This window comes from Schistocerca serialis, unplaced genomic scaffold, assembly GCF_023864345.2.
Source record: "Schistocerca serialis cubense isolate TAMUIC-IGC-003099 unplaced genomic scaffold, iqSchSeri2.2 HiC_scaffold_1362, whole genome shotgun sequence".
Classification (NCBI taxonomy): Eukaryota; Metazoa; Arthropoda; class Insecta; order Orthoptera; family Acrididae; genus Schistocerca; species Schistocerca serialis.
Genome location: NW_026047583.1, coordinates 28,932,702 through 28,951,276, shown reverse-complemented (window position 1 = coordinate 28,951,276; position 18,575 = coordinate 28,932,702).

The following is an 18,575-nucleotide window of genomic DNA, read 5'->3' as shown; positions in this document are numbered from 1 at the left end:
GAAACACATCACTTCTACGTTGCCTCTTGTAGTATTAAATATTACTAGGAATACCGTTTGGTTGTTTTGAAGTTGCCATCGTCATCCGTTGATTATTTGCTCTTCAACTCTTACCATTATACCCCTTACTTCTACAGTCACACACCAGTGTTCCACTTTCACACAATTCTTACACAATGGCTGGTCACACTCCTTTTGAATGTGACCTGAAGGTACACAGCGACAGAAACTGACATCAGTAGATGACCTCCTCTAGAGGACCTTCATCTCTGTACCTATTTCCTACAATACATGGAGTACAAGAATAGAATCATCCAGGTCCTTTGGAAATTCAGCACCCAGCTTCCTTGGTACAGTAAGGGCAGTCCTCATGAGAATACCTCTTTTGGTCTATGTTCTGCTCCCTGTAGAATGATTCAATTTGCCTCAATATTAACTCTGCACTTACAAATATCAAAATGGATCCTCCACATTATAACTACAAAATTTCGACAGAGTTATTCGCCTTTAGTGATACGACACAATTGTTCACGATAAAGTCTAACGGTATCCTGTTTCTTACAACGTTGTACGAGAACCTTGATGTGTTTGTCAAAATTAGTTTCGTAAAACCTCATGACAACGGAACTTGATGATCTGTAACAACTGCTCATCTGTCCACAATCCTGGCCTTGCAGCCGCTGACAGATTATCTACAAATGGCAGCACTTCCTCTCCTGCATCTCCAGAGAAAGAATTAATTCATCCCGCGATAATTAAATCTAAATGGGAGCAGTCAAAAGGACAAGATTATATCATTCTTCATATCTTTTAACGCTTTATTCATTTCCATATTATCTTCTCTCAAATCAGATATCTACTGCTACAAGAACTGATCTACTTTCAAACTGACTGGGTTCCTAGCCCAACCAATGTGTGGTTTTTATACAATATGGAAAACACATAACGGTAGATGAAAACAATAAATACACACTAGGAGAAAAAAATACATGGTCAATCGTGACAGTCTAACACTACCTGCAAGGCTTGCGCCTGATCATAAACTACTTGGACCCATGTTTGAGCCTGACATTGTGACCATAGCTGTGGCATATAACACACATCACCAGTGCTGATTATGTACAGGAATCACGGTGACCTAACAGTCCATACTGTACACACCACGCTGGACACCTGCCGCCTCGGTGGTCCTCTCCAGTATTCTCCAAAAACTGATTCACTTCTATGTGCGACACTGGCATGCTAATGCTAAGCTTAAATTCCAGTGCCAGTTGAGGCGTTTTACCATTTAACGTTCCAATGCAATACGACAATGGGAAAGAACAGTCTCTGGACTAACGCTACTGAAGTGATGATGACGTATGTTGCAGCTGCCAACACAGAATAAATACAACTTGTTCCTTCTTTCTGTGGTCGCCATAAAATACTTCTGTCATCAGTTGTGATGGCGGCTCCAGCACATTTCACGCCAGTTGCAGTGGTGCACGAGGATGGCGCTTAAATCAGGTATCCCACTCCCAGTTTTAGTGGTTATGAGAGTTGTTTACCTGGTTGGAAGATTTGACCCCAGCTGAATGTCCACTGATAATAATTATTTCCATTTTAAAGCCTACTAAGAGATTTATAACAAATACTTTTCAAAGGTAGCATAAGAGAAACATACAAGCCACAATAATGTAGTGAGTTGGTGAAGGAAGTAAGGTCGAGTCCTATTAGATGTTAGAAACTCATTGTATCGTGACTATATTTTAAGTATGAAAAATATACTGCAGAACATTAAAAACCAGGTGACACAAAGCATAGCAAATAATTTACTTCTGTTTATAGTGCAGTAGCATGTATATAGTATGGCAGAGAAACACTCAATTAAATTTGTTAATTGAAGACATACAAGTTTCAGAGTGGTATCAAGATGGCGCTTGTACTTAGATACCCCGCTACTGATGGTGAGTGTCGTTTAGACAGCAAAAGAGTTGGAGCCAAGTGGACGCCAGTTAATACGCCAGAGAAGTGTGAAAAAAGATTAATTTATTTACTCCATTAGTTATAGCAGTTGTGTTTTACCATTAGCAGCGAGTGTCAGATGTCAGCCCAGAGTGCTGAACTAAGCAAGCAGCCTTTATAGCAGTAGTAGACCGAGGTGAGGTGCCATGGTGTCAGTACTTGGGCAGGTGGAGAAGTGCAAAGTTTGTCTGCCAGCCCAGTTTCAGACTCCCATTGAGGGAGGAGGTGCAGGCACAATGCTGTCAGTGCACTGCGGTAGCCCTGTGTGGGGGCGGCACAACAGCAGCCTGCAGAACTAGTGTGCCTGCACAAGGCAGCAGCCAAGTGTGCATATAGTAAGGATGCATTGACTTATCTGCTGGTCATGCCAAGGTGCGTTGACTGGACTACCAGCTGGGTGTTGTGGAGTCAGCAGCAGTCAGCCAGTGAGTGATCCCCTGGTTGAAGGCACCAGTTCGACTCTCTGCAACATCAGGCCGGTAACAGCCAGTGGAGCCACATCTAGAACTGGCAGCTAGATGAACCATACCAGGACAGTGAGTGACATGGAAGATTTCTCGAAATCTTCTGGCAGTGGCTTATACTGCCTGGCTAAAACGGGCAGCATTAATGAGGGTTTTACCCACGAATGGTATTTGAGACAGCATATTTTGTCGCTTAGGATACAGAATAGTCAGCACTACTAAAGCCTGGCTTCTTTCCTTCTGCTGTCTCAGCGGTGTTCGGCTCTGATGGAGGCGGTAAGTCGTATATGTGTGGTAAGATGTGGATGGTGATTTTAGCTGTGTCAGCCCAGGCCACTCAGAGCTTCTTGCCAAAGGACGCCTAGGTGGCCTCCTCTCTCCTGCCACCCTCAACCATCTTGTGTCAAGTAATGATGGGTACTGACATTAACTTTGCTACAAGAAATATTCAGAAATCGTCACACAACAAAAATGTGACGTTTAGAACACCGAGTTTCCACCTCTGACGGCAACAATGGCTGTAGACTCGCAAGGTATTGAGTCGTAATGGAGGTGCATCACAGGTATGGGTATGTTATTGTGCTTCTACTCTGTCATGGACTCCATTACTACAGCGGTTAGTGATTACAGCATGCCAGTCTGCCGGTAACTTCTTACAAGATAATTTCACTGGATGATGCATCCGCAGGACATGCTGAACTGGGGAAGTGTTGAACATCAAGACCATCAAACAAGGTCATGACAGGTTTAGCAGCCTGGGGCTTCGTAGTGTCTTTTTTAGATACGATGTGATGGTGCCACTGGCCTGAGCAGATGCACAACTATTGTTCTTATTCACTGTGCAAACCAGAAATGATTGAGCAGTATGCCCAGTCACATCCTCCACCAACACGCCACGCGCTGTGTGCATATGACGATACTATGTTGACTTCGGAGCCCTCCACACACGGATACGTCTCTCGTGACACTAAATGTAGGAGAGAGACTCGTCTGAAAAGCTGCCGTGGCGCAACTCTTGTGTCCATTGTTGTCATACCTCTGCTGGCGTAGCTCTCTGTGCTGCTTACTATGCTGCAATCCCATGATACTCCAGATGTGGTCGAATATACATACTGGCCTTGCTGCAAACAAGCCCATTTCCTGACTCAAGGTAAGTGATGTTACTGTACGATGCTGTAGGCCCGAGCGAGTCCACTTGGTCTCTGGTTGTGTGGGGTCATTGAGAACTTGTGTGGTACTGAGTATAGGCGTCCTGAACCTATCAATTTCATATTTACATGGCAATCGTTGAACGCCAGTCAATGGCCAAACAAGATTGTGGAATGATAAACTGCAGACCCGATAGGTCACGATACTGCTGCAGTCTAATTCCAAAATGTATCGGTAGACAATCCACCTTCTTATATGACATACAGCAACCAAGATTCAAATGCGATTTACGAATAAGAAATCTGCTGTGTAACCTTTCCTTGTAAACAGAATATAGATGGCGTTAGTTCTGCCTACTCTCTGTGGTTGTGCTGTAGTGATAATCACTTGCACAACCAATCACGTGGTACAAGTACTCTTCATTGCAATTGATCATTTGTTGCATGTCACCTTCGTTTTCATGTTCTTCTACTTTTAATGTCCCGCCATGTACAAACATTTCTAATGTATTAAATTTAAAGGCACGTGGGTGTTGTTATTGTGACACATTAGTTTGTCTGAAAGACTCCAACCTTTTTACCCAGACGACGCAGAGCCTGTGTGTACAGGTTCGATTGCGGGAAGCTGATTCCGCTCTCCTAGGCACCTGTGCTCGCTGAAATAATGCGTAAACACTGACAACAGAGAGTTACGCACGTATAGACTGTGAAACAATACTTGGACGACTAGAACTATATCTGAACTGCATATTTGTAAAGAATAAGAAAGAGGAAATTAAACCATGGAGAATGGATTGGTCTGAAACAGACGTGGCGATGGTAGGCGGTCATTTGTTTACAAGCGACAGCCACATTAATACCTACAGTCAATATGGACTTTTCCCAGTCCCTAATAAAAAAAAGTTAGCCATCAATGTAATGAAAGCGAATTGAGAATTATACCAAAAATTTGTCATGTAGATTCTCTTAACTTCACAATGTATTCGTTCGTGTAAGACGACCCATTGGTCATATTTCTGCAAATGTAATGTTCAACCCTCCTTGAGTATTTGATAATAATGATCAATTATTTAATAAACTGCGAGTGGCTGAGTTCAGAAAAAGATCACAACAGAAAGAAAACTGCTTACGGCATTATGAGAGTACGAAAGAGCACGACAACACCCCTTTTTGTGTACAGGCCATTTGTCTTTAACTGATTGGCCGAAAGTTGGCACTTCGAAAGCAAGCAGCCAGAAGTTGTTATTGCATAATAAGACTGGAACGCACTGAGATGTATTCATATGGACCTAGTAACTGATTTATTAGTTAGACAATGTTGACAAGGGTTGTTCAGTGGCAAGCGTCTACATAAAATAATAACTGAATTTAAAAGCATTATTAATAGTGATGGTTCTTTTAAAAGTATATAAATGAATCTACTACCTGAATTATCAGTTAGACAATCCTGACAGGAGTTGCTCAGTGACAGGCATCTACAAATATGGACTATCTTACCAGATGAGTTAATACTCGTGCTTGTTGCCCAGAGAAAGCAATATGTTAAACTTACTAAGTTAGTCTGATAAACAGACAGGTGACTAAACACGTGAACTGGAAGCTTCATCTCTGGAAAGTTACTAAATTATGCTGTGGTGTAAATAGGTAAATACTTGTGGAACAATAGGGGGAAAACACATATTTGTGTTACAGTATTAGACCACACATGATAATAACAAGTTCGTGTAAGAGGCCATCCTCCACAAAAAGGACAGAGACATTTGTTTTGTGAATACGAGATTAAGTCATTTATTATCCACAATTTAGATAAACTTTTGTTTATTTTGGCAGTACTGGCGTTTTACTTTGATGAGGCATGCTTTGTCTATTTTTTGTTATATCTTTGCAGTTTTCAAGCTGCTAGGTTAGTTTCATTATCGCTGACGTGCTGTTAATCATGGCTGCTCCGTTGTCTATTTGCACCAAAGAAGAGCAACGTACAGTGAACCGATTTTTGTGGTCGAAAGTCGTATCAGGGGCCGAAATTCATCGAACACTTCCGGTACAAATCAGGAACAGTGTTTTGCCACAACGGAGCGTCTAAGAATGGACTGAAAAATTCCGAAATGGTCGCACGGGTGCTACGTACGATGAAGGAGACGGATGACGGTTTACCGCCACAAATTAAGAAACCATTGAGCGTTCAAGTGAATAGATTCTCTTGGACAGACGATTAACTATTGACGAAGTGGCACATCGTCTGCAAATTAGTCACGATTCTGCCTACGAAATCAAAGACGACGGACTTAGATTTCATAAAGTTTGTGCAAGATGGGTCGCAAAACAATTGACACAGTTGCATAAACAAACGCGCTTGGACATCTGCAAAAAACATTTGGATCGCTATGGTAAAGAAGGGGACAACTTCTTAGTCAGGTCATTACTGGTGGCGAAACATGGATCCATCATTACGAGCCGGAGAGTAAACGGCAGTGTGTGGGATGGAAACATCCAAATTCCCCGTGCAATACGCAACCGTCCGCAGGAACGCTGATGCTTACGGTTTTTCGGCACACCCAAGGCTCAGTACTGGAACATTATGGGGAAAGGGGCACAACAATAAACATTGTACGTTTCAGTGAGGTGTTTACTGCCAGGCTAAATCCCGCAATTCGAAGCAACCGCCGACAATTGCTGTCAAAAGCTGTTGTGTTGTTGCACGACAATGCCCGTCCGCATACTGCTACTCACACCACTTAAACGCTCCAGAAACTCGACTTTGAAGTACTGGATCATCCTCCACATAGTGCCGATCCTGCCCCTTCAGACTATCACTTGTTTGGCCCACTCAGACAGACATTAAGGGGCCGTCGATTTGCCTCGGACGAAGCACTAAAGGAAGCAGTGCATTCCAGGCTCGCAGCTCAACCGAGAATCTTCTTTTATGACGGCATCAGGAAGCTTGTACAACGATAGACCAAGTGCGTTGAAACGCATGGAGACTATGTCGAAAAATGATGTTCTTGTAAGTTTCCTATTTGATTACTATAAAATTTTATAACTACTTTGCGGATAATGATTGACTTACCCTCGTATAATGGCCTTACACTGCAGCAAGAAATGGCGGGGTTGTTTATAAAACAAATACATCTTAAAATACCTGAAAAATGTTTACATATGTCTGACTACGAGAGTAATATCCATACCAATATGTTTCAGACCAACAAGTGATGATCATAAGCATTCTGAAATAAGAAAATTCATGCTCTGCATCTGACCGTAAAGTCGGCTCAAAGAAAAGTGGAAGCATTGATCCATTGTTAACTGTTTCCACAGGCATCGACTGAGTCACAGGCTAGTCACACAAGTAAATTACGCTACACGTGGTCGCAAATCGCAAAAAATAACCATAAGGAAGCTCAAAATCACAATAAATATACACATCGCTTTACTATTGAGAAAGGATGCAATGTAACGAGGAGCGCACAAAACATTAAATCAATCTTTTAAAGGTTAAAGAATAGTGAGGAGCTGTTGCCATAAATTCAGAAAAATCACCCGTGTTGGCGAAATTGTTTAACCAGCTCATAAAGATGTGAGAACTGGAGGCACTAGACAACCAGCAAGGAAAACGCATAGTTGGACGTAAGTCATGTGACCAGGAAAATGAGTAAATTGTTCAGCCTCTCACATAAATCAGCAGTGGAAAACAATAAGAAAATCTACTGCCACGATTCATTTATCTTACTTGTTCTGGACAATTACATGGGATAATGTCAAATGTGAAACAAATTGAAAATATATGTTAGTCCCAACTCTACCGAATAAAAGCGTCAGGAGCTGATCAACGAACTCTAGTGCCAGACAATCCAAGAAAGTCATTCTCCACCACTCTGTGGCTTGCTGTTAAAGAGAGCGTATGTTCCTAGGACAGGCAACAAATGTATTACTTTCTCTTACGTGTACCCCGCGAAAGAACCGTGAATATAAAATCAGAGCGACTCGCGTCCAATCGGAGACTTACCAGCTATCGATCTAAGCTCGAACCATTCGTGACTGAACCAGGGAAGGTGGGAAGTGACAGCGGCACACAAAATAGTCTCCACCACACACCCCAATGCAGACTACGGGGTACACATGTGGAAAAGCTTTTCACAGAACATCATGACAAAAGATATCATCCGCAAGTGAGAGGTTGCTCTCTTTTCCATATGAATGAGGTACGTTTGACCAGATAAAAATTGTGGCGAGGAAAATCGAATGGATACTCACATCCACATGCTCACCTAGTGAAAAACCACTCAGAGAATGTTTAAGTCTCAGACGCATATAAAATGGTACGTAAACGTTCTCGAAGTGGGCTACTGGTATCAGGAAACTAGTTATGGACGCCAGCCATAATAACTGCTGCCTTGGTTTACGCGCAAAATGCACCACTAGATGATCACCGAAATTAACTGCACACGAGACAATCGAGGTCAGCGTCCCTCACCTCCAGACCCTACACTATGTCCCCAAACTCTTAACACAGCTCCACTGAACGTGTTTTTCCGCGCCACGCTGATTCTCGACACATATAGACAATTTTCACAAGTACACGAAAAGTTAGATTATTCCGGAGCTGATACTGTAATAGGAAGTTCATAGATCACTGCTGAATGTCACCGATACTCGCCAAAAGCATTTTATTTGAGTATGAATACTGCAGAACTTCTGTACTAAGGTTAACTGTGCCATGTCAGTCAATAGTAACAAAACGTCTTACTTCTGAAAAGTTATTGCCCGCATCTCGTGGTCGTGCGGTAGCGTTCTCGCTTCCCACGCCCGGGTTCCCGGGTTCGATTCCCGGCGGGGTCAGGGATTTTCTCTGCCTCGTGATGGCTGGGTGTTGTGTGCTGTCCTTAGGTTAGTTAGGTTTAAGTAGTTCTAAGTTCTAGGGGACTGATGACCACAGCAGTTGAGTCCCATAGTGCTCAGAGCCATTTGAACCATTTTTTTTGAAAAGTTATTCTTCATGGTGTCTATGCACCATGTGTAACTGAACAACTCGTAAGTGGTTATGAAGTATAAAACGCAATTATCGTGATATTTCTGCAGATCGCGTGAAGGAAAATAATTACATTCTTAATGTCACTCTAAAGTGCCGTATTAAACAAAATACATCAACAATGCTTTTACCAGTTGTGCATCGGCATCTTTGCAGATCGGTGTAACGCGAGGAAACAGTTATACAACACATTTAAATGAACAGAATCACTGACGATCCGCTCATGACGCAGGAAACAGTGATAAAATGTCCGCAGCTTGTGGTCTAGGGGGAGAAGACAGTGTCGCATTGCGCGTCGAGCGAGCAGGTCGTAGTTAACTTCCGCCTGTGCCGCAGCGCCGCTTGTGTCGAAGCTACTCAGTCTTGTTTGCGTATCCCCCGGAGTCACATCGTAGTTGCGTATCGGAGTTTTGTGTCGTTTTCCTTTTGGTGACTGTTTTTTCTGCCCGAGCCATGGTGTCTGTCGAGTCTACTAAATTTGTTCCTCGTCAAGCTACTTTTCGTTTCAGTTTTGACAAGAGTACGCGTCGTGTTCAACTTGGCTCCTTAGAAATTCGAGTTTGGTTGGCTGATGATATCCGTCTTACAGCTGATCAGGTAGCTACTGCTTACTTTGATTCTGATTTGTACGCATTCTTTGTGAAGTTTCGTAATCCCGTTCAAGTAGAACGGTTTCTCTCTCGGGTTGGTTCTAAAATGTTATTTACACATCACGATGGTTCCTTCAGTCAAGTCCTCCTTAAAATGTGCCACTCTAGTATACTCCGGTTAGAATTTATAACCTTCCTTCTGAAGTGGACGATCCATATCTTAAACCAGCATTGCTTCCGTTTGGAGTAACACGCTATATCCGATACGAAAGCTGGTCAGCACAACATCGATTCCAGTGTTATGTTGGTATCCGGACTGTGGACATGTGCGTTAAAAAGAATATTCCTTCCCACTTACTGATTGTCGTTACCGAATCCATGTTACGCATGCAGGGCAAGAAGGAACTTGCTTTCTCTGTAACGAAAGGGGTCATATCGTATTTAACTGCCAGCGCCGTACTACTGTTCTGACGTTGTCTTTTCAAAAACGTCTTCCTTTAACGTTGGCAGACATAGTGTCATCGCAGTCAGCTGTCAGTCAGTCTCCAGCTTTAAGCGATATACGGGGCAACTGTGGTGTCACCGCCAGACACCACACTTGCTAGGTGGTAGCTTAAATCGGCCGCGGTCCATTTAGTACATGTCGGACCAGCGTGTCGCCACTGTGTGATCGCAGACCGAGCGCCACCACAAGGCAGGTCTCGAGATACGGACTAGCACTCGCCCCAGTTGTACGACGACTTTGCTAGCGACTACACGGACGAAGCCTTCTCTCATTTGCCGAGAGACAGTTAGAATAGCCTTCAGCTAAGTCCATGGCTACGACCTAGCAAGGCGCCATTAGCCTTACATAGTTTGATAGTCTCAACAAGAAGAACGATGTATACAACAAGGATAATTAAAAGTTAAGTATTCGAGGAGCTGCATACTTTTCTTATTAGAATTCACTACTTATCCTGTTCCAGAATTCACGCCCGTCTGCGTTAGATAGCGTGCATTTTGGCCTCCTCTATCTACAAGGTGTTGGCACATTTACCAACACATCAGCAACATTACCCACTGCTCCTCGCGAATTTCCACCGTTACAGGCGCGTCCCGGTGCGGCCTCTTTCCATGAGGGGACGACGGGTCCTGCAGCGCAGTCAAACGCCGGCGGATTGAGGACGGCACAGATTTCGAGGACTCCCCACTCCAGTCTCGTTCTTCTGATAAGGCGTTGACAGAAGCTGCACCTTCTGGCGGTAATGGGTTGTCTACTGGCGTTAATAGTGATTCCAGTGTTACCATAAATGATGTAGCTGCTTCTGTTGTTGAAATGTGTGTTGAATCTGCATCACCCGTCGACGAGACGGTTCCCGTCATTTCAGATTTTCCCGCAGAGACGTTGCCACCTGGCCAGTCTTTACAGTGTTCCAGTGCAATACCACCCATCCTCCACGCTGAGACGATGGAGCAACAGAATTCTACGGGTTCTCTTCCTGATGATCAGGAGATGCCATCCGACATCAGCACTGCATTACTTGTCTCTTCTGTACCTGATGTTGATGTTGCTCGTTGTGGGTTGTGCTCCTCGATTTCCGATGAGTGCAGTGGCGATAGCTCCTCTATCAAATCGAAGCTTGACTTGTCCCCAACCCCTCCACATCAAGAGTGTATGTTTTCACGGAGTGGTGTGAAACAGGGTTTTCAACCTGCACGTGCAGCGGTACGTCGTAAAAGGAAAAACGAGGATTCCTCGGCGTCCGGTGGGGAGGATTAGACTTACACCTTCTTTCCCCCGCCTCCGGACGTTGAGGAGAGACGGACGTGATGAGTGCTCTTTCCTTAGTGTTGTTTTATTGACCTAAATGTGTTAACGGATGCAGGTGTATACATATCAAACCCTCAATGGTAATAGGATACGTTCCCAATTAGGGCTTGCTGCGTTATTCCAGTTTATTGACGCTTCCCGAGCTGATATCCAGTGTTTACAAGTGGTATTATTTGATGTGTTTTGTCTTCCTGGATACTCTGTTTTTCAATGTCGCGCCTGAAAATTCTACCGGTATGGCTTTGCTTTATCGAGATGGTATCCCGCTGGCGGACTTCGAAATGTTAGATGTTTTTATGACGCTGTAGTTTTTATGACCTCACCTTAATTTTTCTTTACGCTCCGTGTGGATCCCGTGGTTCATCCGATCGCGCGCGGTTTTATAAAGAAGAAGTTGCTTATTTACTCCGACGTAACCTGCGCGAGGTTTTGTTGCGTCGTACGTCGTGTAGATCAGGCCCCCAATTATAAATTTTGTCGTGAACTTAATGGTATGTGACGTCCATCCATCTCCAGGGTGCTTGGGTTTGTCGATATTCTACATTGGTATGGTTTACGTTTTTCACAGCTACTTCAAGTAGCTGATTGGATCGCTTTTATTTATCTGCCCCGCATGTAATCAGCTTATATCGATTGATGCAATTCCTGCCAGCTTCACTGATCACTGTGCTGTGTGAATGACTTTTAACCACGTTCCGCAGTGGGTCCATCTTTCGCGTCCTTTATGGAAGCTAAACACTCTACATCTCACGGACCCCTCTCTGGAAAGTATCATCACAGACGTACGGTGGCGGACAACCCTGTCCCAGGCGCGTTCTTCCTCACTTCTAGAATGGTGGGTTACCTTTGCTAAACCCTGGATTCGAAATACAGTCAAGCATTTTAGCGCTGAAAAAGCGGCTGAAATAAGGCGCACTAAGGAATTTTATTATGTTGTCCTTCGCGATCTTTACGATAATGCTCGTGATGCCATCTTGAGGGTCGTCGACGTCCACCGTGTGAAGATGATACATCTACAACTCACCCCCTGCAGATCCAGGGGTAAGAATAGGCCCGCGATATTCCTGCCTGTCGTAAGAGGCGACTAAAAGGAGTCTCCAACGTTTCGGCCTTAATGTGATGGTCCCCTAAGGGGTTTGACCACTACATTTCAAAATTTTCCGTTAGTGCGTATCATTTGGGGAAGGACGCCTTACGTGGTGCATTGAATATCCATCTTGCCCTAAGATCTGGCACACCCGGTAGTGTCATGGAGTTGGCCTTACACCGAGCTTCCGGCCACATCAGCTGCAGTGTGTTCCAGGTAGCATACATTCCCTCCATTGTGCACTTCCATCTTTGCCCTCGTGATGTACACGGATATTCGGCACCCGACATCCAGCACGGTATCCAGTCGGTTGTGGTGGGGTCGTCATGTACCCTCTTGGTGGTAGCCCCCTGACTACACAGGGATCGCACTGCTGATGCCTGAGCTGATACCTCCCCACGTATGCTGAGGAGTAGATGCCTATACCCCTGGGGCATCAGGACTCCTGGCAAAGGTCATCCTGCCAGATGGTGTTTGCTGTGGCTGGCTGGCGCTGTGGGGAGAGTCCCTGGTTGGAGTGGGTAACATCAGGATGGATGACCCACAATGAAGTGTGGTACATCATCTCTCGCTGGTGGGCCTCCACCAGCAGTCTCTAAGCGATCGAGGTCTAACCTCAACGGGAAGAAATATGATCCGAGATCATTCCCCTCTCTGGCCACTCCGTGGGAGGAACGTATGGCTAAAGACACCAGTGTGTATTATTCACCCTGGTACCTTGTCTGCACGTGAGTTAATGATGAATCATTTATGCCAACCAAGCCTCAGTTTTTTGTAGAGCATTTAGAGGACAAGTTAAAGGAGGTGGAGGGCTTGTCCAAAATGCGCTCTGGGTCAATACTAATCAAAACAGCATCCTCTGCCCAGTTATGGAGTTTGCTCGCTTGTGACAAGTTGGGGATGTTTTAGTTAGCATCACACCCCATAAGAGTATTATATTCCACAGGGATCTTCTTCTGCAGTCAGACGATGAACTATGAGCCAACCTAGAATGATGAGGTATTCATTTCGTCCGGCAAATCCATTGTTGTCTGAGGGATAATCAGGTAGCCACCAGTGCCTTCATCTTGACCTTCGAGGGTGATGTCTTACCCGAAAAGGTCAAGGTGATGGTTTACCGCTGTCATGTGAAGCCATATATCCCTCCTCTGATGCGGTGTCTTAAATGCTGGAGGTTTGCGCATATGTCATTCCGATGTACTTCCAGTATCCTGTGTCGAGATAGTGGACGTCCTTCACATCCCAATACTCCATGTGCCCCGACTCCTATTTGTGTTAACTGCGGAGAATATCATTCCCCCTGCTTGCTGGACTGTAAGATTTTCCAGAAAGAACGGAGGGTAATGGAATATAAGACCCTGGGCCGCCTGACCTACACCGAGGCTAAGCATAAATATGAGAGGCTCCATCCTGTGCCAATGACGTCGACCTACGCCGCTGCTGCAACAACAGTTCTCCCATCTACCATGTCCTCATGTACGTTTGGCTCTATGATCGGTCAGAATCCACCGGCCCCCTAGATTGTGGGGGGCACTTCACTCCATTTTGCTCCTGCTCCATCTACTTTAGGAGCAACACTACCCAAACCATTGGGGCCATCAGTTCCCACTTCCCAGCCAGAGAACAGTAAGCCTTCTTCGGTTACTCTCGCTAGGACGGGGTCCCTTGGGGACCTTCCTTCACAAGTCACGACCAGCGGAAAAGCGGCCACCCGCAAGTGGCTGAAACAACCACCAGTCGCTGGTTGTAGGGCCTCACGGTCGTCGTCTGTCCCTAAGACTGACCCAGTGAAGCCGTCCTAGCCTGAACCACTGAAGGCACAGCGCGAGAAGCACAAAAAGAAGAACGTTCCCAAGAATCCCAACAGTGTGGTGGCAACCATCCCACCGCTACCTACAAGCTGCGCATCTGAGGATGAGGTCGAGACTCTGGCGTCTGCTGAAGACCTGGATCTCACTGGACCCTTGGACACAATGGATGTCATTCGCACAGGTACTGAATCAGTGGCAGCAAGTGACCCAGCAGTGTAATCTGCCTCCCCAGTCCCTTCACGCCTTTCTCAGCCATGGACAATATCATCCTCCAGTGGAACTGCAGCGGTTTCTTCCACCATCCTGCTGAGCTCTGACAACTTATCAGCCTTCACCCTTTCTTCTGCATTGCTCTTCAGGATACTTGGTTTCCAGCGATGCGAACCCCCGCCCTCCGTGGCTATCGGGGTTATTATAAGAAGCGGGCAGCTTATGAAAGGGTGTCTGTTGGCATCTGCATCTATGTCCCTCACTCTCTTCACAGCGAGACTGTCCCTCTACAAACACCTTTAGAGGCTGTTGCTGTTCGGGTGTGGACGCCACAGGCTGTTACTATCTGCAGTCTGTATCTTCCACCAGATGGTAATGTCCCACAGCATGTCCTCGCTACGCTGATAGCGTCGACCTTTCCATTTTAAATGATCGTGCCTTCGCACATTTCATTGTGGCACATGGCACGTACTCCGCCATCGACCTTTCGATCTGCAGCCCTAGCCTCTTACCGTCTGCCCAATGGAGTATGCATGACGACTTTCCGATGTTTCTGTCACTGACACAGCGTCACTCTTCTGGGCGCCCTAGCAGATGTGCTATGAATAAGACTGACTGGGACATGTTCTCATCCATGGAGGCTATTGCGCCTCTTTCTAATGAAGCCATTGATGCGGTGGTTCACTCAGTCACCACCGGCATCGTTACTGCCGCAGAATCTGCCATTCCCCTTTCTTCTGGGTCCAATCGGCGGAGGACTGTGCCTTGGTGGTCGCCTGCGATCGCTGAGGCGATTAAAGATCACCGGTGTGCGCTCCAGCGTCACAAGCGGCATCCATCTTTAGAAAACATCATCGCCTCTAAACGGCTCCGTGCGCGGGCCCGCCTTATTATTCGCCAACACAAGAAGGAGTGCTGGGAGCGGTATGTGTCCACCATTGGCCTCCATGTCTCTCCATCGCAGGTCTGGGCCAAGATTCGACGCCTCTATGGCATTGGACCCCTGTCGGCGTCCCTGCGCTTTCACTGAATGGAGCAGTTTGTACTGACTCTGACGTAATTGCCAACCGCTTGGCAGAGCATTTTGCTCTGAGTCCCGCTTCTGCAAATTGTACACTGGCCTTCCGCTCCATTAAAGAGCGGATGGAACATTGGAGCCTTTCATTTCGCACCCACCATCCAGAATCCTACAATGTTCCATTCAGTCAGTGGGAATTTCACAGTGCCCTAGCAGCTTGCCCTGATACAGTTCCCAGGCAAGATTGCATCCACTGTCAGATGCTGAAACACCTCTCAGTGGACTGCCAGCGACGCCTCCTCGCCCTTTACAACCGTATTTGGGTCGAGGGCGCGTTTCTGTCGCAATGGCGGGAAAGCATTGTTATCCCCGTTTTGAAGCCTGGCTAGAACCCCTTGGAGGTGGACAGCTACCACCCTATTAGCCTCACCAACGTTCTTTGCAAGTTGCTCGAACACATGGTGAGCCAGAGGTTGAGCTGGGTACTCGAGTCTTGGGGCCTTCTGGCTCCGTCTCAGGGTGGATTCCGTAAAGGCCGCTCTGCCGCCGACAATCTGGTGAGCCTGGAGTCAGCCATCCGTACGGCCTTTGCCAGCCGTCAGCACCTCGTCGCTGTCTATCGACATGCGGAAGGCATATGATACAACGTGGCGCCATCACATCCTCTCTACGCTTCATGGTTGGGGTCTTTGGGGTCCACTGCCGATTTTCCTCCGAAATTTTTGTCGCATCGTACCTTCCGCGTGCAAGTCGCGGCCACCCATAGTTCCTCCCGAGTTCAGGAGAACGGGGTACCACAGTGGTCTGTCCTCAGTGTCTGCCTGTTTTTAATTGCGATTAACTGGCCGACAGCGGCGGTGGGAGCGTCTATCTCAGCTTCCTTGTATGCTCATGACATCTGCCGCTACTATAGCTCCATTAGCATTGCAACTGCTGAACGTCAGCTGCAGGGCACTATCCGCAAGGCGCAGTCTTGGGCTGTAGCACATGGCTTCCAGTTTTCGGCTGCCAAGACCTGCGTTATGCATTTCTGCCAGCGACGAACAGTTCACCCTGAGCCGCACCTATATGTTGCCGGTTAACTTCTTGCCATTGTGGAGACACATCAGTTTTTGGGTGTGGATTTTGATACCCGGTTGACTTGGCTCCCACATATTCGGCAGCTTAAGCAGATGTGTTGGCGGCATCTTAATGCTCTGCGATGCTTGAGCCACATCAGCTGGGGCGCCGACCGCTCTACCCTCTTCCAGCTCCACCAGGCATTAATCCAGTCCCGTCTGGATTATTGGAGGTTGGCTTATGGTTCAGCATCCCCATCTGCGTTGCGGGTGCTGGACCCAATCCTTCACAGCAGGATCCAACTTGCCACTGGTGCTTTCTGGACCAGCCCTGTGGACAGCATACTTGTGGAGGCAGGTGTCCCTCCACTGCGGTTACGGAGCCAACGTTTACTGGCCGTTTATGCTACGCATTTTTGTAGCATGCCTGGGCTTCCTAATTATTGTCTTCTGTTCCCGCAGTCCGTCGTCCATCTCCAAGAACGTCGGCCCCGGTCGGGTTGTACGATCGCGGTCCGCATCATAGAGCTTCTCTCTTAGCTTGGGGTTTTCCCTCTTCCACCTCCTTTCCAGGGCCCTCTGCGTACACCCCTATGGTGTGTGCCTCGCCTTCGGCTCGAATTGGCACAGGGCCCGAAGGACTCAGTCCCTCCGGAGGCCTTCTGCCACCGCTTTCTTTCCATCCTTGCCTCGTATCAGGGCTCTGGCATTGTGTACACTGACGGTTCGATGGTTGCTGGTCGTGTCGGTTATGCCCTGACCACTACGAACAACATTCATTGCCGGCTGGCTGCTGCGTTTTCACTGCTGAGCTGGTCGCCATCTTTCGTGCCCTAGAGTATATCCGCTCCTGCTCAGGTGAGTCCTTCGTTATCTGTAGCGACTCCCTGAGCAGTTTAAGAGCTATTGACCAGTGCTTCCCTCGCTCTCGTCTGGTGATGGCTGTCCAGGAGACCCTCCATACTCTTGCCCGTTGCGGCCGCTCTGTGATCTTTGTGTGGACCCCTGGTCATGTGGGCATCCCGTTCAATGAACATGTTGACAGCCTGGCCAAACAGGCCACCAGTAAACCATCTCTGGACATTGGCATCCCAGGGACTGATTTGTGAGCAGTCTTACGCCGCAAAGTTTTCGCACTATGGGACGCTGAATGGCGCTATCTGACCATGCCCAATAAACTCTGTGCTATCAAGGAGACGACGACTGTGTGGCGGTCATCCATGCGGGTCTCTCGCAAAGAGTCTGTTGTACTCTGCCGGCTGCGCATTGGGCACACACGGATGACGCAGGGCCCCTTATTGCGCCGAGAGGCCCGACCTCTACGTCACTGCGGATACGTTTTGACGGTGGTCCACATTTTGTTGGAGTGTAACCTTCTAGCTGTGCTCAGGCAGACGTTAGCACTGCCTGACACGCTCCCTGCCCTTTTAACCAGCAGGCTCTGTTTTGCGTTTTATTCGGGTTAGGGGGTTTTTATCACTTAATCTGAGTGTTTGTTATGTTTTTTTTCTATTGAGTCTGGCCTTTGGCCTACGATTTTAGACTGACTATCAGCGTGTTTCTCGGTGGTTGACCTTTCCTTTTTTGTCTCTATGGTCGGCCAACCACTGTCACACTCTGTGTGTTTTTAATTCGTTGTGTCTGATCTCTGTCTGAGTCCTTCTTGTCCTGTGTCGTCTGTTGTCTTTTGCATTCTTCGTTTTTATCCTGTGTGGGTGTTTGCAGTTCTGGAAAAAGGGACCGATGACCATCGCAGTCTGGTCCCTTCAATCTCACAAACCAACCAACCAACCAACCATCTACAACTCAGACGCAGGTAAGTGAATGGATAGCGTTCCCAGCCTCGTTCAATCGTACAGGATGAGTTGACCTCTGTCTATAATCTTTTCCGGCTTCACACGCGATCTCAAAGGACATGTCTTTCTACCATCCGTTCTCTAGATGGGCGTGAGTGGTCCTTCCATTCTGTAACATGCGTGAACTTTACCATACTATTCCGCACTTTATACTGCCGTGGATTCAGACGGTCCACCGTCCGTTCATTTCACCTCCCTTCTTGATAGTGTTGTTACGCCATCTCTCAGGAAGAGTTTTTCTCTGTGTTCCATCACGATCTCCCTCCCACAAATCGCCTGGCTCCGATGGACTTCCCAAAGAATTTTATATTCGATTTTGGCCCCTAATAGAAGATAAGATAACTTCCATCGTGAATGAAGTATTCCACAGAGGCCTTCTCCTGCCCAGCTTTAAGGTTATTAAAATTGTCCTCATCCCCAAAACGCCGGGACGTTTGCGTGTGGATCAAGTCCGCCTGATAACCCTCTTCAACTGCGTTTATAAAATAGTGGC